This window comes from Triticum aestivum, chromosome 4A, assembly GCF_018294505.1.
Source record: "Triticum aestivum cultivar Chinese Spring chromosome 4A, IWGSC CS RefSeq v2.1, whole genome shotgun sequence".
Lineage (NCBI taxonomy): Eukaryota > Viridiplantae > Streptophyta > Magnoliopsida > Poales > Poaceae > Triticum > Triticum aestivum.
Window position 1 is genome coordinate 753,271,934 of NC_057803.1, and position 23,727 is coordinate 753,295,660.

Below are 23,727 nucleotides of genomic sequence, written 5' to 3' on the forward strand. Positions count from 1 at the left end.
TTCTGATTTTTCATTTATATTGCTATACTATTCTCCATTAGTTCACCTCTAAAAAAATGTCATTTTGTTTCTTTTTTAGAGTTGCAGGTTAGTGATTGTTGACTTTGATGCATTGGTAGTAGATTTTAAGTTAAGTTAAACTAGGTGACATTTCTCTTAATTCAGCTCAGGTAACATGATAGCCGCACGAGTACATGGACCCAACAACCAAATTTATTACTTTTAGCTATATGCTGATTCTGCTTCACTCTTTTCATGTATGTAATTGGAAAGTGTCATTGCTTAAAGACTTCTTTGTTTCGAGTTTTTTGTATTAACTCATCATTTAAATTCTTTGTATTAACACTACTGTTACAATCCGATGCAAGCAATTCTTTTGTATGCACTCATTTGAAAGATATGCTTTCCCCACAAAATGAGAAATGCTTTGACGCACATGCAAGTTGCTATTTTTCTTTAGACAACGTATCTCTCCACATTATAAATTTTAGCACAATATATCCCGCAGGCATTGGGAGAGACGACATTGGGCCATGCATGATAACCAGCTTAGTAGAAAACAATGAAAACCCGGCCGTCTTTGTATGCATTCGAAGGTGCGGATGAAACGATGGAGGCATCTTGTGCGTTGGTATGCTAGCCTCGTACATAGCACAAGGATAGCTTCTAGTATTTCTCAACGAGGGAGAGTCATCATCAGATCACCGCACCGCAGCACCCACTGATTGATTTGAGCCACCCACCCGCGAAGACATGTTTCCCCTGCTGATGCCGCTGCTGGTCAGCGTCGCCGCCAAGGCCGGTGACGCGCTGGTGGGCGAGCTGCTCCGGGCGTGGGGGCTGGACAAGGCCCGCCGGAAGCTGAAGCGCCACATCGCTGCTGTCCAGTGCATCCTGTTGGATGCCGACGCCAAGAGCCGCACCAACCCCGCCATCCACCAGTGGATGACGGACCTCAAGACCGCCGCCTACCAAGCCGACGATATACTTGACGACTTCCTCTTATGAGGCATTGCGCTGCCGTGTCGCTCATATCCGCAGCTCAACCACACGCAAGGTTTTTCCTCGTCCTACCTTCTTCCCACTCCGACTCTATTGTAAGTTCAGTCTAAAGATGGAAGCCTTCTAGTTCCACTTTTATTGGTTTTCATTTTCATTTCAGGTGCTCAGCTACTTCAGCGTCAATCGACGGGTTGTTTTCCGTCTTTCCATGAGCAGGAAGCTGAAAGATGCTCTTGAAATGATAGATGAACTGGTTACGGAAATTAACAATTTCCACTTCCTACAACATGCCGAGGTACTACATGTTGATCATCCGCAAACACACTCTTGTGTTGATGAATCAAATATTGTCGGCAGGCTAGATGAGAAGGAACAGGTTGTGAAGATATTGCTCGACCACTCCCACAACAGTAACAATAGTAACAATGATGTCATGGTGCTCCCCATAGTTGAGAAACTATGCACAATGATCAGAGGGTGAAGCATCATTTTGAGTTGGTCTTATGGGCTTGTGTCTCAGACAACTTCGTCGTCAAAGAGATAATCCAATCTATAATAGAAGTGGCCACGATGAAGAAGTGTGATTTCACTCGGATGGAGACATTGCAAAAGGAACTTGTTGGAGTTTTGGGTAAGAAGAGGTACCTCCTAGTGCTGGATGATGTTTGGAATGAAGATAGACAGAAGTGGGATGATATGAGATCATTGCTATGCTCACATGCTGGTTTAGGTAGTGCTATAATTGTGACAAGTCGTAACTGTCGAGTTGCTTCTATCATGGGCACAATTCCTCCACATAAGATATCCCTTCTAGATGAAGATCAATCGTGGGAGCTTTTTCATAGGAACACATTTGGAAGGGAAGTAGAAAAGCAAGAGGAATTAATTTCAATGGCTAAGCGTATTGTCCAGAAGTGTAAGGGGTTGCCTCTTGCTATTAAGACCATAGCAGCTTTACTTGTTTCGAAGCATCATAATCAGTGGCTGACTGTTTTGGATAGTAATATCTGGAAGGATGATATCGTTATAAGTACAGGGATTGTACCCGCACTACAAGTAAGCTATGATCACTTGTCATCAGAAGCAAAAATATGTTTTTCCTTCTGTGCTATTTTCCCCAAGGATAGCCAGATGGATAAAGACATGTTAATCCAGCTCTGGATGGCAAATGACTTTATTGCATCAGAAGCAAGGGGCCAACAAATTTGTGATGTACTAGTTTGGAGATGTTTCCTCCAAGATGTGGATATTGGTAATAACCTGCTCTGCAATTTTTATTAGGGTTAATTATCCTTTTGTCCTCAGTGGTGTCCATGTGCTCAGTTTTGCCTTCAGATGCGAATTGTGCTCAGTTTTGCCCCTAGTCCGTGCGCACCGACTCGTTCCGTGAACTCTGCCGTCTCCGTCAGGTCAACCTTTTGACTCGGCCCTTATAGGTGGGACCAGGCGGCAGAAACGGCCAATTTTATTCAGACCGTTGCACGCGTGGCTTGTGGGACCCAGCAAAGAGCCGTTGAGCAGAGAGCCGTTGGCGGGTGTGCTATATAAGCGGGCGACAGCGGCGGTGACCACGGCGACAGAGAGCACGACGGTGACCACGGCGAGAGAGAGAGAGCACGGCGGCGGGAAGCTAGCTGTGGAGGGCGCGGCGGTGGGAAGCTAGCAGTGGAGGGCGCGGCGGCGTTGAGATCCCCTTCGGCTCCGAGCTCCATGTCTTCCTCAAGCTCCCGCGCCACCTCGCGGATGCAGAGCCGGGCGCGTGTGGACATACCTGTCTTCGTCTGTCCGCGGTGCCGGGCGGGCGTTGATCGAAGGGTTTCTCAGACACCGAGGAACCAGAATCGTCCGTTCTACGTGTGCAGCAAGAATGGGGTAAGAATCGGGGCAATCGCACCATTTTCGTCGTCGGGATGTTTGAGCAATGGGTTGATCTGTTTAGTGTTCATGCAGGTGACATGCTTCTTTCTTTGGGTCGATGCTCTGGCCAAGACTCTGATGAATGAACTGCAAGAAGAGCATGAAAAATGGTTGCGCATGCTGCCACGAACGGCAGTGGCCACACCACGAGCTCCGGAAGAAGAGATGGATGGCGAAGCACGCACTGACAGAGAGCTAGCTATTGAGCTTAGGATGTTGAAGAAGAAGGTTAGGAAGCTTGAAGATCAAGCACTATCAATACCCATTTGCAAATACTTTTGGGCATTTGTAGGTATGATAATCGCACTAGTTGTAATGTTGAAAATGTATGGAAAGGCATGAATTATGAAGGAATTTGTAATCTTGAAATTGTTTGAGAAATTCACCTAGTTTAAATGTTGGTTAAAGTTGTTTAAATGTTGAAACAAAAAGAGAAGAAGTGACCAACATTTAAATATGTTGGAAAAAAGAGAAGAAATTAGGAATTCAGAAACTTTTGATCAATGAAATGCAGCTCTCTGCTCTACCTTTCTGTCCAAAAAAAACGTTGCTCTTGGGCCAAATTCAGAGCGTAGAGCCAAGTGCAGGCTAGACTAATGGGCCAACTGCATCCAATTAGGCCCATTCAGGGGTTTTCTTGCGTATTTTTCTGTTTTCTATTCTGATTTAATTTAGGCAGTAAATCATAATGCTGAAACTTTTTGTAAAAGCTAATTGAATTATTCCGGAGCCAAACAATTAAGGTTAGAAATTTTTTGGAGCTGTTAATTAATCCAATTCAAATACACCATGATTTAAATCAAAGACCAAAATGTCATGGAAAATGTGCCTCAGCTCTGGTAGAGGTTTACGCCAGGTGCCAAAATAAATGAACATTTTTTAAGGGCATTACATTGAGGAAAACATAATATGTCTAAAAAAATGAAAGGTGGAAAATGCACAAAAAATTGGTGCGGCTGGGGACTCGAATCCAGGACCGCGTGGGTTTGTGGTGTTTAGGGCTGCGCTGGTAACCGCTAGGACAGATGGCAAGACTTTGACATGGGTAGGGAAGGAAGGTATACATAGTGAGACTGTGAATTTTCTTTAAAAAAAATAGTGAGACCGTGAATGTTTGCACATGCGTGAGAGTGGTTTTCCTTTGTTTTGCACTTAAATTTTGGAGGATTGGAAGGTTGAAAATGTATGTTGCACCACCACATGATTTTGGTCAGAGTGGCACTTGGTTTAGGGTTAGAGTGGCACTTGGTTTAGGATTTAAAGGGAATAAATTTGCATGTTAGTTCACGACTTTTTGTTTGAATGAAACAGAGGGCTTCTCACCCCCTCCGAAAACCACAAGTTCTCGAACTTCATGACTTGTTTAGGGAAGAAATGATAAGTTTGGGCACGGACATTTTTGAACACACATAATAAGATGGAACACACCGTACCATTACAATAACTTAGATAAGTTCACGGACAGTTCACGGACACATGATGAAACATGACACGACACGACACGAAATAGAAAAGCAACAAAATAAAAAACCAAACATGACGAGCTTGACTCCGGGCTTGAACATCTTCATCTTGACCTCCTTCTTCCACCTTGGCCGCGCGCGGCCCTTCAACACCGTCTTCATCTTCACACCTCCTCCTCGTCGTCGTAGGGAAGGGAGTGCATCTGGCCTGGAGCGGGGAAGATGCGCTCGTAGTTGGTGTAGATGTTGTAGATGGTGAAGAAGATGGCCTCGCAGCCGCACCAAAAGACTTGGCCGAGGAGCTCGCGCGCGTCAAATGGGTTGGTGAAGGTGACCGTGAGCGGTAGGAGGATGCCGCCGCGGTCACGAACCTCGTTGAGGGTGAACATCCTCGGCGAGCCCTGTGGGAGGTGGGCATAGCCGGCTCTGAGGAAGGCGCGGGTGAGTTCGACGGAACCCCTCCACCTTGAAATAGCCCACACACAGAGCTCCCTCTCCACGAGCACGCCCGGTGGGTAGCGCAGCTCCGGCACCACAGGAGGACGGCGGAAGGTCGGCCCGTTGAACTGCATCTTCTTCACTTGGTCTTGCTTGGGGAGGGCTTGGTCGCTTGGGTGTTTGAAGTTGGAGAGGATCGGATCTGGCTTGTGGGTGGGAGAGGAAGAGAGGCACCCCATTTATAGGCCTGTGGGTGGGAGATGAAGAGAGAAAGAATGAGAACGGTGCATGTGTGAATCCGGACGCGTGTGTGTATCCGTTACGTTTTGCACACTTAAATTTTTGCACAAAAATGATGCATCTTTGACCGGGCAGTGCATGTGAACCGCTGCCCTGAACCACTGCCCTGAACCACCTAGCTCGCCTCGCTAGCCTAGCTCGCCTAGCACGCGTCGCTCGCCTCACTCGCATGCATGCACGTCGCCGCCTCCCGCGCATGCGCAAACCCACGTAGTCGCCTTCATGCATGCAAGGCCTGAAAAGGCTGAGACGGGCTATTTACTGCGGTCTCAGGCCCAGACAACGAGACGGCCCAACGGTCCATCCAGCGCGCCCGATATTTGTTAAAAAAACAATCTCCCAGCCAATCAGATTGCATCTCGCGGATCGCCCCCCTCCTCCCCGCAGATTCCTTCTAGAAGGGTTAGATCGACGGCCCTTGATCACCGCTAGGGTTAGATGAACGGTCCTTATTCAGCGCTAGGGTTAGCGGGGTTTGGGAGGGGTTTGGAGCAGTCAAAGCTATGTTTGACCAGATTTCAAATGAGCATAATAAATTAAATAAAAATCAGAAAAATGAAAAACCTGCGCACATAGTCTTCTTATGTCATATACTAACGATTTAAGTTGATAAACAAGCTTTACATACATTTAAATGATAAGTTCATGTGTATTGTATGATATCTCGAGTATCTCAAACTCTCTTGTATGAAGTGAAGAGAAGTGTTTTGGGGAAATGAACATGAAAATTTCAAAAAACTCACCACAGCTTCATTTTGGAGTGACTAAGAAGGATCCAGGCTTAGTTTTTCATTTTGATGTTTTACACTTGTTTAAATCTTGGTCAAAGTTAAGTTTGACCAGAATTCAAATGAGCAAAACAAATTTAAAAAAAATCAAAAAATGGAAAAACCAGCGCACATAGTCTGTACATATAGAATATATGTGTAGGAAAGTTATTTGGCTGATTTAGATAAGGTCGAAAAAAACCTTGCTTAGAAATGAGGCCGTTTACCCTACCTTTGGACCCCTCTTTTTAGCACATTTTTCATGAAAATTTCAAAAACCTCACCACAACTTCATTTTGGATTGACTAAGAAGTATCCAGGCTTAGTTTTTCATTTTGATGTTTTAGACTTGCTTAAATCTTGGTCAAAGTTAGGTTTGACCAGAATTTAAATGAGCAAAACAAAATTCAAAAAAATCAAAAAAAGGAAAAACCATGTGCTCATTCAAACATCATCCAACAGATATTTAAACATCATGTCAAACATACTTCTAACATAGGTCCAACATCATCCAACAGAAATACAACATGTCAAGTGATAAATGTTTCATAATACAACATCATTCCTTATTCATAATGTTTCATAATTGTTCATAGATAGCGTTGGGGCTTCTGTCTGTTCCTTGAGCTTCTTGCCATCACTTTGCTCCTCGTGCACCTTGTGCTCATTGTTTCTTCTCTTCTTCTCTTGGTTGTCGGTACCTTGCGCGTCTTCTTCAAACCTACCATAGAGCTGTGCAAAACATAAAGGGTCCAAACATAAACGGTAATGAGATCGTGTCAAGTGATAGATGTACAGTAGTATTTGACCCTTGCAAGATTTACATACCTAGCAGAACTCACAACAACAGAAGGTTGGTCACCATTTGGAGCCTCACTTCGATCATCATTTGGAGCCTCACTTGGATCATCATTTGGAGCCTCACTTGGATCACCATGATCACCATTTAGAGCCTCACTTGGATCACCATTTGGTGCCTCACTTGAATCATTATTTGGAGGATATTTTGGATCATCGTCAAAATCATGCGGCTGTTGACCATCATCATTTGGAACCTCGTCAAAATCCTCATCTGATGCAACCGGCTGTTGACCATCATTTTCATCATCTGTTGAGGCAACCGGCTGTTGACCAACATTTTCATCATCTGTTGAGGCAACCGGCTGCTGACCAACATTTTCATCGAAGCCTTCATCGAAACTCTCTCCGAACGCTGGATCTACTGTGTTATCACAATACTTACCGAAATGACCAGACCCACCACATCTTGTGCACTTACGCTTCCTCGCTCCAAGTCCAGCTCCTTCGCTGCGAGGTCTTATTCGACTCTTCCTTGGTCTACCTGCTGCTCTCTTCAGAACTGGAGCGCAAAGCTTGAATCCAGGGTCCACCATGTCCCATTGTTGTTTTCCCTCCATAGCAGGCAAGGCATAAGCATATGTGGCTTTGAACCTTGCAACAGAGTAGTAATCATGCACATACTGCTGTATGTTCCCTGCTGGACCTGGGAGAGAAGTGATGAAAAACAAGGCATGAATGCATGGCAACCCAGTTATCTGCCATTGCCTACAACTGCAAGTTCTAGCTTCTAAATCCACTGGATATCTCCATTCCCTCTTCTCTTTATCCAAATATGATATCTCTGCTGTGGTACCCGAGCAAAGCGTCATGTTCATTTCCAAGCCTGTTGTCTTCTGCTTCAGTTCATTCATCACGGCAGGGATGATAATGTGGCCCATGAATTTTGCCTCGGCTATTCCTGCACGATAATGAAATTTCTGCATGTATTCTATCCTTATCCTGTCAAGCAAATCCACCACATAATGACCCTTTAGTTTCCGGATCGTTGAGTTGAAAGACTCTGCTAGATTATTGTGCACATAGTCAACTTTGCTCACTTCACTGAATTGGCTTCTGGCCCATAACTTGGAGTGGTGTGTTTCCAAGTATTCTTTCACTTTGGGATTCATGTATAACTGCCTCAAGTGGTAGTTGTGCTTCTTCACACTGCATGTCAAAGATGCTGGCCATAAATTGTCGGTATACACCTTTCCTTTGAATTTCTTCATGAAATTTGCAGCAAGGTGACGCATGCATTCCCTATGCTCTACTCCAGGGAACACATTGTCCACGGCCACTTCTAAACCTTTGCAGGCATCTGTATGAATGACCAACCCATTGGGATGTGCAATAGCCCGGCGGAGATTATGCAAAAACCAAGTCCAGCTCTCCTCAGACTCTGTCTCCAGCACACCATAGGCAACTGGAAATACAAAACTATGTGCATCAACTGCACAAGCTGCTACTAACTGTCCTTTAAACCTTCCTGTGAGAAAAGTGGCATCAATAGCCAAATAAGGCCTGCAGCCTGCCAAAAAACCCCGGCGACAAGCCTCAAAACAGACAAAAACCCTTTTAAAGCATTCCTTGGTCTTTGTCACTCCCCTGAATGTGTACTCCACGGTGTGGTGATCAATATCTACAATACTACCTGGGCTTGTCCTCTCCACTTCACCTTTGAATGAATACAACAATTGAAAACTATCCTGCCAGTTACCATAAATAGAATCCATAGCATGTTTTTTACCATTGAACAACCTCATGTATGGTAAATCTATCTTGAACTTATCTTTGATGTTCTTCTGCAATTCCTTTGGGCCCACTTGCTGGTTTTCTTTCACCCACTTTTTTACTTCTTCTGCCATCCATCTTGACTTGGCTCTACTGATTGTATCCTTCCTAAGGGTTGATACCTGGCATGTGTGCTTAAAAGGATTCACTTTGACCTGAACATTAGTGCTATTCCGCATTTTAGCTGCAAGCAGCCTCCATGGACAACCCTCAGTCGGACAGTGCACTTTGTAACGTACTTGATCGCTCTTGTCAACTTTGAAAGTACGTTCTACCTTGATGCAGTATGTCACAAGTGCATGTCTACACTCATTCATGGATGCAAAAATTGTACCTTCTTCCATTTGAGGGTTCAAAGGGTCCCATTCAATAGCTGCAAGGTCTTCGTCCTCACCATCGTGTCATCATCCACACGGGCTGCATTGTGAGCCTCATCTTGGTTTTCAGCCCGAGGTGCCCGTCGTAAATTCCGAATAACATCAGAATATAACTTCTCTTCATCAACCCCAGAATTGTAGCCATCAGGCTCCACTTCAAGGGGGACCCTACTGCTGTTGCCCACACTTGTCGAGCCACCACGTCGTCGTGCACCAACTGAACTGTTCTGGCTAGAGATGCCATTACGACGACTTGATTCTCCCCGAGATGTTGCACCCGCCATCCTAGGTCCAAATGCCTCCTCAAGCACATCAACTTGCAGCCTCACATGAAAATTATCTTTCTCTTTATGCCTAACAAACATGGTAGCTAGCTCTTCATCATTACTAACTGTCACCCAATTCTTTTCCCCATCATAGTATTTGTATACCATTTCATCAAGCAAACCCCAAGGATATTGGCTACAAATTACCTCCCCAAATTGTCTGAAACTCCAATTACTAGCCATTGGCAACCGATAATCAAAACCTCCTTGGTATTTCTTCTTATCCTTTGCATCGAACATGTACCGGTCCCTTCTAATGTGCACCATGAAAGCAAACCGCAACTCCATCCTAACCGGCGAAAAACAAAGACGCAATCAGCACACTAATTGGGCAAACCTAATCGAATCGAGTGTTCAGATGCACAACTAAGCTCAATCTAAACAAGAGGCGAGACTTACCCCTCGGGAACCCAGTCGTGGACGCGGCGGATCTCCGGCCCGATGCCTGCCTCGCCAAATACTTCGGGGTCGCCGCTGCTCACCATTTCGCCCTAGGGTTCTTCCTCCTAGTTCAAATAGCTCCAGCAGCCCCCCACCTTTGAGCGCTCCAGCCGGGCGCACGGAAGGAGGCCGCGCCGCGAATCGAGCAGGTGGCGGGCGCCCCACCCGTGGCGTCGCAGGAAGGTGGTGGGCGTCACAATGAGCCGTGGAGCGTAGGCGCAGGGAGGTAGCGGCGGAGCAGGCCGTGCAGCTGGTGGCGGGGCAGGTGCTGGCCGCGGCGCAGGTGGCGGCGGCGGCGGCGCAGGACAGCCGGCCGGGCGGATGGGTGTGAGCTAGAATGATTTAGGGATTTAGTTGCAGGGGCCTACATGTCAGCTCCGGACCCACGTCCACGCGGTCCCACGTGTAAGCTCCGGACCCACAACTACTAACGCCGGCGGACGGAATGGACTCAAATATGGCCGTTTGGCCTCGTCGTAGTTGCTGTGCTCGGACTAGGGGCAAAACTGAGCACAATTCGCATCTGAGGGCAAAACTGAGCACATGGACACCACTGAGGGCAAAAGGATAATTAACCCTTTTTATTATGGGTTCATCCAGCGATCAACTACTTGCAAGATGCATGATCTCATGCATGATCTTGCTGACTCTGTAAGTGGAAATGATTGTTTCATTATGCAAGAATCTTCATCACGTCAAGAAGTTTTGCAGGGATCCACATATGCCAGTTCATTAAATCAGGAGGTTCGACATTTGTCACTTGATTATATTAGTAACAATACTATTGCAGCCATGCATGAAATTCTAGCTCCCCAAGCCCGCACGATGTTCCTGGAGCAGACTAATGGGACTTCTTCGGATACGTGCAATTCATATCGAAATTCATGTCCTTGCGAGCACTGAAAACACACTCATTCAAGACACATATGCCAAACTTGAAGCATCTTCGCTATCTAGATTTTTCTAATTCCGATATATTTGAATTGCCTGAAGCCACTACCAGGTTGTATAGCCTGCAAACATTAAGACTCATTGGTTGTCAAAGACTTAGGAAATTACCAGAAGGCATGAGATATATGAGCAGTCTACGACACATCTTCCTCTTTCGGTGTTATGGTCTGAAGTGCATGCCACAAGGTATTGGCCAGCTGAAATCTTTACAAACATTGACAAATTATGTCATTGACAGCGCTGCAGGTCATGGAATTGATCAACTAAAAGATTTGAATCTTGGTGGTGGTCTTTGTTTGACTGAGCTGAGAAAAGTGCATAGTGCAGAAAATGCCAAACAAGGCAATATGTCCTTCAAGCATAATTTGAAACGATTGTCACTCGATTGGTATGGACCTTATAGCAGGAGTGTTGGAGATGAAGTAGATACTAATGCAGAAGGAATATTAGAGGCCGTTCAACCTCACAAAAGACTTGAAGTTTTAATGTTATCTGATTATACCGGTGCCAAATTCTCATCATGGATGCACGACTCTACACTATTAGAACATCTACGTGAACTTTGGCTGAGTCGCTGCAGGAACTGCAAGGATCTTCCCCCATTATGGCAACTGCCCTCTCTCGTGTACTTGCGTTTGTTTGGTTTGGGTAGCTTGACAAGTACTCCCTCCGTCCGAAAATACTTATCATCAAAATGGATAAAAGGGGATGTATCAAAATACTTGTCATCAAAATGGATAAATACATCCCCTTTTTATCCATTTTAATGACAAGTATTTTCGGACGGAGGGAGTATATGCATTGGTAATGATGATACAGACAATGGGAAGTCCTGTGTTTCTCCACCATCCTTCTTTCCTAAATTGGAATATATGGAAGTTAACAGTATGTCTAAGCTAGAAAGATGGCACCAGGAGGTGGCAGGACAAGTAGAGGTTGCATCATTCCCTCGGCTCAAGAAGCTATGGATTATTAGATGCCCAAGGTTAGAGACACTACCGGAGGGACTTCTGCAACGGCTCCCAGCCCTCGAGGAACTACATATGAGAGCCTGCCATATAGCAACTTGAATAATGCAATTTGGAGGAAAGAAAAGCAGAGGTCCAAGTAGCGGTCCAAGAAAAGCAGAGGAGCCGTGTTTCGGTTTCAGTTTCAGGAAAAAAGAAACAAGTGGACTAAAGATCATTTTCACTTGGGTGATAATGTATCCTGCTAAAGAAATAGGTCAACTGCCTGAGGACCGGCTATGAGCACAACTGAGGGGACACCATAGTTCTTCAGAGTGTTGTATAGCACCATTAGTGCAGGGTGTATTACATATCATACACTGTAACTGGTAAAGTACATCTATTTTTCTGAAAAAGGAAGCCATCGTTGCCCCTTTTAACAGATTGAACTTCAGATTGTAACATCACAAATTTAGTCAGACTGCAATTCCTAAGAGGGTCTTTATGCACTGAAATTCTGTCAGTGTATATCGCTCAATCTTCAGATTATGTTGGAGTTCCCAGTCAACTCTGTTTTTCTCTGAAAACACATGATGTTCTCAGAGTACGTATTCAACTACACATCACAAGTTGGAGAAAAATCCTAGAAGCATAAGAGAATCAAGTCTCCAGCGCAAGAATACATTTCCATGAGAAAACTGAGAGGCATTGGATCTTATGCTGACCATGTGTGCTTGATGTGATCTTAGTTGGACCACCTTTTTCTTTTCTTTATTATCTTGGTGAACTTTATGCCCACCTGAAGCTGAAGGTCGTCCTTGACAGAATTTGCTGCGTTCCTTGAATTGTATTTTTACATAATTTGATACTGATGTTCACCACTAATTAGCATTCCTAGGTATTGTTTCCATGCATAATTTGTCTCAACAACAACCGGTGTGGTCACGGGCCCATCGTTCCATATATATATTTCTGTGCAGAAAGTTGGCATCAATTCCATTAAAGGTTGTGGATCTAGGACTCAATGTTCCCCGACATCATTGACAGTAAATGTTATTACCAACCCATAAAAATGCTTTTATGGTTTATTTGTGTTACTGTAATTCTGCTCTCAAGCTGAGATCCTGAATAATGCACGCAAACAGTTACTTCAGGGCGCTCTTGGTTCATCGCAAGACAAGACAGGGAAGCGCAGGGAATTGCTATTTCTTCCTCTGTACCAAAATACTTGTCGCTGGGGTGATTCTCTGACTAGGTGAAAAATGGGGAAAGTACCAAATTACCCATAATTTGAAAACGAAATTTGTCCCTAATTCAACAAAGTGGATCGTCGTCTTCCTCCCCTCCGCTAGGATCCACCCCTCCACCGTAACAATGTTTTTTATTATTTTGTTTTTGTTTCTTCTTTGCTTCTTCAAAAAAATGTTTGGGATTTAAAAAAATTCCAGATTTCATTTTTTTACTAACTTTAGAAAAAGTTCCAAATTTCAAAAGATGCACGCAAATTGAAAGCATGTTCCTCGATTTTAACAAATGTTTTACTTTCAAATATGTTTAAGAATCTGGTAAATGTTCCTAGATTTCCCAAAATGCTCATAACTTAGAAAAATGTTCCAAATTAAAAAATGTTAATGAATTTTGAAAAATGTTTCATAATACAAAGAATGTTCACGAATTGAAAACATTGTTCCAATTTCCAAAATGTCCACCAATTCAAATTTTGTTTATGAATTCAAACAATTTACTACCTCCAATCTATATTAATATTTGCTGCCGTATTTCAGAAAATGCTCTTTGATTCAAAAAAATGTTTGTGAATTTTGAATTTTCCCAAATTTCCAAAAAATATTCTCGAATTTAGAAAATCACAAACTTCAAGAATAGTTTCCGTATTTCAATAATATCATCAACTAAAAAAATTCCACAAAATCATAAAGTGTTTGTGAATTTAGAAAATTGATACCATATTTGAAAAAATCTTCCCGAATTGAAAAGAATACCAATTTAAAATGGAAAATAAAAAGGGAAATGACAAAGAAAAGAAAAAGAAATGGAAAAAGGAAAATAAAATAGAAAAAGTAAAAGCAAAAGAAAAAACCCATAAAAAGGAAAATTCCAATTTGAAGAACTCTTTTCAACTTTGATGAGCTTTTTAAGAAAATTTGATAAACCTTTTTCAAAATCTATGGTTTTTTTTAAATTTGATGAAGTTTTTGAAACATTTTGAAGTTTTGAAATAGGGAAGCATCTAAGATGACATCAATTTCCCCCCTATTTGCATCCAGGCATGTGCATGTGAAGAGAAGGTTGGAGGAACTATTTTTTATGCCCCAACAACGTGATAACCTATGCACAACTGACATGATAACTTGCATAGCAGAGGCATGGTAACTTTTTACTCGGAATTTTTTTTTGTCGGAACATATCAACATGGGGTCTGAAGAAAAAATATGCTTCTCCTCCTGTGATCTTTTCCCCAAGGATAGCCTGGTGGACAAAGACATGTTAATCCAGCTATGGATGGCTAATGACTTTATTGCATCAGAAACAAGATGCCAACTTCGATGTGCTAGTTTGGAGATGTTTCCTCCAAGATGTCGAAATTAAAGAGGGTGTCTTAATCTACCAACCAACTACTTGCAGAATGCATGATCTCATGCATGATCTTGCTGGCTCCGTAAGCAAAAATGATTGCTCCATTCTGCAAGAATCTTCATCACGTCAGGAAATTTGCAAGGATCCACATACACCAGTTCATTACAGCATGCATGAGGTTCAACATTTGTCACTTGATTATGTGAGTAACAATACTATTATTGCCATGAAGGAAATTCTATATCTCCGAGCCGGCACAATATTAGTCTTGAAAAATGAATTTGGGATTGAGATTCATGTGAGTATGGCTAAGTCAATATTCATGTCCTTGCGAGCATTGAAGACATTCTCAATCAGTACACGCATGACAAACTTGAAGCATCTTCGCTATCTGGATTGTTCTGGTTCTAGTATATCTGCATTGCCTGAAGGCATTATCATGTTGTATAGCTTGCAAACATTGAAGCTCATTGGTTGTAGTGAACTTAGGAAATTACCCGAAGGCATGAGGTATATGAGCAGTCTTCGTCACATCTTCCTTGTGGCGTGTCGTCGTTTGGAGCGCATGCCACAAGGTGTTAGTCAATTGAATTCTCTAAAGACATTGACGAATTATGTCATTGATAGTGATGCCGGCCGTGGAATTGATCAACTGAGAGATTTGAATCTAGGTGGTAGTCTTTCTTTGACAGAGCTGAGAAAAGTGCATAGTGCAGAAAATGCTAAACAAGGCAATTTGTCCGCCAAGCATAATTTGAAACGATTGTTGCTCAATTGGCATGGACCTGATAGCACAAATGATAGAGATGAGGTGGATAATAATGCAGAAGGAATCTTAGAGGCCCTTCGTCCTCATAAAAGTCTTGAAGCTTTACTGTTATATGATTATACCGGGGTGAAATTCTCGTCATGGATGCACAACTATACACTGTTAGAACATCTCAGCGAACTTTCTTTAGTTAGATGCAAGAACTGCAAGGATCTTCCACCATTATGGCAGTTGCCCTCCCTCATGCTCTTGCGTTTGTGTGATTTGTATAGTTTGACAAGTATGTGTGTTGGTAATGATGACACAGACAATGGGGAATCCTACATTTCTCCACCACCCTTCTTTCCTAAGTTGGAAACCATGATTCTTCAGAAGATACCTAAGCTAGAGAGATGGCACCAGGAGGTGGCAGGACAAGTAGGGGTTGTATCATTCCCTCAGCTCAAGACGCTATGGATTGTTGAGTGCCCAAGGTTAGAGACACTGCCGGAGGGACTCCTGCAGCAGCTCCCATCCCTTGAGGGACTATCCATCAGTGAATGCCGCAACTTGAAGCAGGCCTTCTCAAGAGGAGGCGCTTACTGGGATTTCGTTGAAGCAATTAGGAAGAGAAATGTTGGTTGATCCCATGCACTGAATGCTAAGGCTGTGCCTGTGCCTGTGGATGCCGGCCTTGTGGGATAATTTATTCCTTCGAGGATTGATGTACTGTTGAGCTAGTTGATTATATGTATATGTTGGGTAATAACCTCCAATAGATAGACTTGATGTCAAAACTGAAAAGCACTTATGTATGTATGTAAATCTGTTCCCAGTGTTGGAACTTCGCCCACAGGATCGATCACATCAAATCACAAGAACACGCAAACGCAAAAACTTTTGCCAAAGGCACGTGTCGTGCCTCTCTTCTTTATTGCTTTTCTGGTTTTCTCCACTTCTTCTCACGATGTTACAATAAACTCACGCCAACCCTGTGTATATATATACACACACAGCCGGTAAGGACCATGGCTAGCAAACCTAGCCGGAAACTAAAACACACTTGGACTCTGCTACGTACTACTACGCCTACATGACACGGACTCTACTTTCAAGCCGACTCCAACCTAGACTACTCATAGTCTCACCTAAACTAATCACCGGCCACATTGATCACTGGTGTCCTAACCAGACACGACCTAGGCAACTCGTACATGCACACACTAATACAAACCTAACAATCAAGATTATGCTAACACCCAGACATGTCCGTTGTTCCGTTGCTAAATACTTTGGCTTGACACCTTTATTAAACTGGGCTAATAAGTGCTATTTCATTTCATTTCTCTTGCCCCTTGTGTGTTGCCAAGAAAGTATAGTATACCTAGGAGCCAACAGGTGAAGCGGGATGTTGCAATTGGTACGAGGCCGGATCTGAATTACTGAACCACGATCCTGTCAAAATGCATGCCCTGTTGTGTTGCTGCAGGAAGAGATGCATAGTACATGTCTTGCAGAGTTTTTCTTCTTTGTACAGATTGCATGGGTAATAAAACACCAAGTGCTCGCCCGGGGATGAAACAGAGCATGCATGCAGCGGTCCACGAAAAACAGCCAGCAGGAGATGTCTTGCAGAGTTATTCTTCGCCGTGAACCAATCAAGTCAACCAAAGCATCCACTCAAGACTGCCATGTATTACATCACAGATGACATTCTTCTTCACAAACATCCAAGCAAAATACTAGTACTTACACAAACATAATAAGAGTGGCATCAAGAGATCCAATTTCCGTGCAAACTGCAAGATGCGGAAAATCCAACTACCATGGTTGGAAACAACCTGAACCAAACTACCATGGTTGCAACACACACACAAAAACAGAGGAGCCCGGATTTTCTTTAGTTTCCAGTCAAGTCTCTAATTCTTGTAGATGCAACATTTGCCTGAAGAAAAGGTCTCCTCCTCTGCTCTGTTCTGCTGCTTACTGGAATATTTAAATATTTTCCTCATTAAAACTTTGTACTTCAGTTATTAATCTATTTTGTGTCTTTGTAGATGTCATAACTCAAAACCACTTGTATCTATCTAAACAATGTTCTAAGAAAGAAAAATGAGGAGTATGGCTGCACGGATGGACAAATAGGGGTCTAAAACGGACACGCCCATGCATTGCCCGGGCGCGTCCATGGACGTTTAGGGGTCTGGATTAGCTAAGTACCGCTGTAGATGCTCTAAGTACCCAGGCTTGTTTTGCACCTCATTTGCGAGTCAATACACGGGTTTTTAGATGCAGCTATTCACTAGCGTGTGCAGACGGAAATGCCGGAAATGGAAAGAAAATCAGTAGACCACACATGCAAAGACGGAGAGCTGGGCGCATATCGGACGGGCCACACGCCCGGCTGACGCGTGAGCCGTAATCTGTCGGTTGATTTGAATCTTTTTCGTTTCTTTATCTATCTTGGTGGAAGGAGCAGAGCTTGTTTAAGATAGTACTATCAGGCTTTCAATTTTCTTTTCTGTGTACTTCGTTATAAATTCGACCAAATTCACACTTTTTCCATGAAACCCCTTAAATTAATTTTTTTTCTCGAATATGCACGAGCGTGCATATTATATATTAAAGAAGAAAGGCAAAGAAAGCCTCCACCTCAAGTTACATGTACAAGCCTACGTGGCTAAACACGCACCCACTCCACTCACTCACACTTCTTTTACTCCTCGCCCATAGCCCACCTATACATTCTACCCTGAAAGCTATCCATCTCCCTCTTGATAAGCCCTGCCGTAGTCCACAATTTGGCCTTAGACTTCACCTTGTGTATGAGCCTGTGGACCGATGGGGAATCACCATCGAACACAATGGCATTTCGATGCTTCCAGAGCTCCCACAGCACTAGCAGCATCACCGTATGCAAATCCTTCCTGCTTGTTCCTCCATCCGCATTTCTGCTGCAAAGCCATTCCCCCAGAATGTCGTCCTGGCCCAGTTTCCAGTCCGTCCTGCCAAGAGCTTCTCCCACCAGCGTCCACGTTGCTCTAGCGAAAACACATGTGAGCAAGATGTGGTTTATCGATTCTTCTTCTTGATCGCAAAATGGGCACGAGTCTTGGTGCGGCAAACCCCTTCTTGCTAGCCTGTCTGAGGTCCAACACCGATTCTTGAGAGCCAACCACGTAAAGAATCGACACTCCAACGGTGCCCGTGATTTCCACGTGAGTTTCGATGTGGAGACCATCTCGCGTCCCCAAAACCTGCTCGCATATGCCGATCGCACGGTGAACTGGCCATGTGTCTCCCAGGACCAGGAAACCACATCTTGCTCGCCGACCTGCGGTTCCCAAGTTTGTACTCTCGACCATAGCTCAAGAAACTGGTTCATCGTGGCCTCATCTAAATCCGGCCCAACCTGCCGTGCCCACTCTCCACTAGTTGCGAGCTGCCCTAGGCTCGCCACCCGCCTGATCCTATGCGGGATCCTTTTGTAGACTTCCGGTGCCAGCTCCTGCACCCTCATACCATCCAGCCATCTGTCCTCCCAAAACAAAGTGTTGTTTCCATCTCCAGTGTGAACTCTAGTTGCTGCCCTGAACAGTTGCATGGATGCATTAGGCACCTTGATAGTAAATTCACTCCACGGTCTGTTCCCATCGGCCCGTTTCAACCACGGCCATCTTGCTTGCATTGCGATATTCAACCATTGAAGATTGGGTATCCCCAAACCTCCTGCCCACTTCGGGGCACACACCACCTCACAGGCCACCGCACAATTGCCCCCATTTGCTTCCGTCCTCTTGCACCACAGAAATCCCCTGCATATTTTGTTCAAGGCCGCAATAGTTTTCATTGGTAGGTCGAGAGCCATCATTGCATGTATCGGCATAGCACACAACACTGATTGCACCAGCGTCAACCTCCCGCTCTTCGGCATTAATGCGGCCTTCCATTTTGGCAGCCGGTTCGCCAAGTTATCCACCAAGTACTGTAACTGTCCTGCCGTCTGTTTTCTTAGGGCAAGGGGCAAGCCAAGGTATTTGATCGGGAACGATCCCACCGGACAGCCCAACTCCTGACTCACCCAATCCATAGTGACTTCATCGCATCGAATAGGTAGTGCTGCTGACTTGGCCATGTTGATTTTTAGGCCTGAGGCTTCTCCAAACAAGGCAAAGAGCGCTCTGCAAGCTACCAGGTCCACTCTATTGGGCTTCAAGAAAAGGACCACGTCATCCGCATAGATCGACATCCTGTGTCTCATGCCCACCGCTGCTAGTGGCTCTAACACTCGTTGTAGTGCCGCAGCCTCAAACATACGTTGCAGTGACTCCATCGTGAGTATGAACAACATTGGTGACAGCGAGTCCCCTTGCCTCAAACCCTTGCAGTTATAGATTGTTTCCCCTGGCTCTCCATTGACCATCACCTTTGTAGTCGACGTGGCAAGTATCCCACAGATCCACGCCCTCCACTTGTGACCAAAACCAAACTGTTGTAAGACCTCCAACAGAAAAGGCCACTGGACCGAATCGAATGCCTTAGAGATGTCCAACTTAAGTAGCACGACCGAGGTTTTTAGAACATGTAGCCGCCTTGCCATACCTTGCACTAGCATAAAGTTGTCATGAAGAGATCTCCCCTTGACGAACGCACTTTGATGATTTCCCACCAGATTTGGGAGTTCCACAGCCAACCTTGTCGAGAGAACCTTCTCGAAGATTTTTATTGCCCCATGGACAAGGTTTATTGGCCGAAAGTCACCCACATCTATGGCTCCCTCTTTCTTGGGTAGAAGAGATATAAGTGATCTGTTGATTGCCACCATTCCTCTCATATCCTCCCGATGCATGCAATCCATCGCTCTCATGAACTCCACTTTAATGATATCCCAGCATGTGGCATAGAACCTCCCTGTAAAGCCGTCCGGCCCCGGCGCCTTGTCCATAGGCATTGTCTTAATCACCCTTTCTACTTCCTCTACTGTGAACGGCTCCTCCAGATGTGCCAAATCTCGTTGTGGCAGGTTGAGCCCCTCCAAGTTAATCGTATGCTGTCGCTGCTCACAGGACCCAAAAGCTCTGCCTAGAAAGCATCAACTGCCGATGCCACTTCCTCCTGACCCGAATAGATCTGCCCATTGTATCGGACTGCTCGCAACACATTCTTCCGCTGTCTATGACTAGCCTGCTGATGAAACAACCTTGTGTTGCCATCTACCTCGCGCAGCTGCAGCAGACGCGACCGCTGCCTTGCAATCGACCGCTCCAGCGAGCACAGCCCCAAAAGCTTGTGCTTTAACTCTTTTCTCAGTTCTCTCTCCGCATGAGACAAATCCCGCGACTCCATAGCGACATCCAATCTTGAGATGACCTCCAAAGCAAGTGCAATCTGCAACTTCACGTTCCCCACCCATCGGCCACTCCACTTTTGCAGTGCTTTCGCCGTCGCCCTGAGCTTGCAATGCAGTGTCAGGTAGTCATTCGATGCCGGGGGTGTAGAATCCCACGCTACTTGCACGGTCTCCATGAAACCCGGTGCCTTCACCCAGAAGGCTTCGAAGCGGAAACGTTTGTGCGTTTTTACTTCCACATTCATGTCCATCATCAGAGGACAATGATCCGAAATCGCTGTGCCCAGCGCCGACAAGAAGCACATTGGAAACGCCTCATCCCACTCGTTTGTTACGAAGACATGATCAATCTTCTCCAAGGTAGCCCTCTGCCTCTCGTTCGACCACGTATAGCGACGGCTATTCAAATACAACTCCTTCAACTCGAGTCTATTCAGTTTATCTCGAAACCTGCCCAGCATCCTCCGGTTGATCAGATCATTACTTTTATCTTCCTGCCTCGCAATGAGATTGAAATCTCCAGCAACTAGCCACGGTCCCGCGTGTAGCTCCCTAATCTCCATAAGCTCTTGCAGAAACTCCACTTTATCTCTGTCCTCATGAGGCCCGTAGACGCAAGTTAACCACCACTCTGCCGCTCCAGGGGCCTTCACGATCGCCGTAAGCTAGTGAAGATTTGACTTAACACAAGATTAATCAATCTTATAAAGCGATATGAAGGGAATATGATTTTTTTCTAGAAACTGTTTATTTTTCCACAGACAGTTGGTTGAATTTGGCAGTTCAAGACTGGACATCTGAGTTGCTTTTCTCGTGAAAGTAAGTTTTTGACTCACGATTGTAGTGCAGTTCTAGGGAGAAACTTAAATAATAAGGTAGAGACAGTAAGCTAAGCATCTAAAAATGCCTCTATGAGAAAAAAAAAACCCTAAAACTACTAGCCAATGACGAGGCACTGGGATCCCCTCCCCACCATCGACCATCTGAGTGGCAGCCACAGAAGATATGAATCCACGGGCTTGCCGATGAAGCTGAAGTTGATGAGGACCTAGCCACCTCAGTTGCAATAGGGAAAGATAAACCCTCATCAGGTACAATATTGAACTCTAACGTGGCAACACTCGATAACCCATAAATCGAAGAGGGGGAAATTTCATTCAACAGGAATACAACCTACTCTTCTTATTTGCGACACAAAGGAGGTGGATTCGGTAGACAGAGCATGCAACTACTTTTTTTGATTTTTCTCGGATCAGTGTAATGTACCGTCAATGAACCAAAAATATGTGGCGCACCTTAAGATTGCCTTTTTAGACAATTTTGCCACTAATGTTCACTACTAATTAGCATTCTTATACATATTGGTTTCCATGCCTGAAGTATTTCAAATATAATGTTAACATTTGCATGCCTTAGTTGAGGGTAGGCTGTAGGCCGTCGGAGATGGTCTGATCTAGTGTTTTTTTTAGAGAAGTTATTAATAAAACCCTACTTAATTCGGGTGGCCGAATTGAAGATGGATGACTGTACTACTACATTCAGAATTCTGAGATGTCTAGTCTGAACGTGGGTCGGTCACTCTGTCCGCACCGTACATACATGATAATCTACTAGGGAATTACAGTGGAAAGTTTATTGAAGTTGTGCATACGTTGGGCGATCACATGCAAACGTCCAGTTACGTAGAGCTAGTGGCAGTAAAACAGAACTAGAGGAGCATCGCGAGAAGAAGCTGCCGTGTCGAACGTCTCAAACGTCAACACGCCACCCCCATCGCCGTGGATCTCGTAGGTCATCTTCCTGCCTGCATGCAGCAGGTTGCCCAGGACTGGTCCGTCGGCGTCGGCAGATGGCAGTATGGTCCGCCCGGCGTTCTGGGCGAAGAAGTAGTTCTCCACCTTGAGCTCCATGGCTGTGTGGGCGCCATCGAACATAAGCGCGAGTGTTGGAACCTTGACGTTGGCAAACTGATGCGTGAGGAAGCACAGGAGGTCGCCTGCCCCTCCTTCTACCGAGGCGTTCATCGGAGCCACGCCCTCCGCCTGGACCCTACTCACGAGCTCCCGCCTCAGGACCATGTAAGCGGCCTCGGGGAGGCAGGTGTAGGGAAGAGTGGTGCTCAACGACACCCCACCGTGACTGTCGAAGCTCCCCGCCGGGATAGCGGTCAGCAGCTCGCCGTCCACCTGCACGCCCGTGAGATTGACATAGTACAAGTAAGGGGCTTGGTTCTTTGTGGCCGCCAGCAGGGGCGTGCTGCTGTTCCGCGTAATCGTCGTCTGCACCCCGACGCCGTCACCGCCCCAGCTCCAGCCGACGAAGCTCTTGCCGGCAGGGACGACATGGTGAGGAGCGATAAAGTAGGTGAAGCTGGAGATGTTGAGATGCTGAAGCCGGCGAAGCCCGAGGCGCCGTCGAGGTTCTGCACAGTGATGTCACTGGTGACAGACCAGGTGCAACCAAACACCACACCCGGAACCTGCGTGGTCCCGAAGCTGAACGTCTCGGTGGCGAGCAAGCCGGACATATAGCTAGTTTTGTACATGCAGAGGTCTTCGGTGGTTCCCGGACGAGCAATGCTACACCTAGGTAAAGTTACGTACAGATTTTACGTAATAGGCAATGTGTAGGACTGCGATTGGATGGATGGATGTGGCAGGGGCCCACACGGGTGAAAATCAGGGGGGGCGATAGATTTGTTAGGCAGGTTACGTAACTCTTAGTAGGTTGGTTTCGTAGGTGTAGTATTATTGTTCCCGGACATAATCCGGCAAGTCTGGTTGGCGCAGTAGACCTCGCCTAAGGATTTGGAGTCGCCTAAGAACACGGGCGTCGTTGGAGTGATTAATCTGCATGGGCCACACGTGGAATGGCCCGTCCATGAGATCCACACACTCGCTTCGTATGTGTTGTACGTCAGTACCAACAGATGTTCAAGACGGTGTGTTTGTGGTTAGAGCGAGAAGCCAGACAGATTTTTACCAACATGGATGGCAGAATAATCTCTAGATCGATCCAGCATATCCATCGACATAAGCATAGTGCCGCACCTATATGACTCACTATTACTGTTTTGTCTGGTTTTTTTTTGGGGGTCATGTTTTCGGTGCTTGATTGTGTGCGTCTTAATTATGCAAAGCCCGATGGCTCATCATGCTTTGTGTTCGTTTGATGCTATATTGATCTTCACTTCATGGATCACACACTCATCTTACACACCGAATGAACTCCTCCTTTCCACTGCCGTAGTATCACAGGAATGAAACATTAGCAGCTACATCAAGCCTCCACCTCTCCTCGTCGATGGCGCTTAATCCCATCAGACTGTACATCCTGCCGGGGTTCCCGAGCCCGACGAACAGCCAGGATGCTGGGCTGTGCCGCCACTGCCAGCCATAGCCGATGAAGAGGACGACGAGAGGCGGGGGTGCTGCTAGCGAGGCCGTTCGCCCTCATGCTTCTACGGCTCTAGTG

General features: G+C 45.3%; 2 pseudogenes; both read left to right on the forward strand.

Moving 5' to 3' along the window:
- The first annotated feature begins 768 nt into the window (after positions 1-768).
- Positions 769-11,683, forward strand: LOC123084636 (putative disease resistance protein RGA3; annotated as a pseudogene).
- Positions 11,684-13,990: 2,307 nt separating this feature from the next.
- Positions 13,991-15,850, forward strand: LOC123083674 (putative disease resistance protein RGA3; annotated as a pseudogene).
- The last annotated feature ends 7,877 nt before the right edge of the window (positions 15,851-23,727 follow it).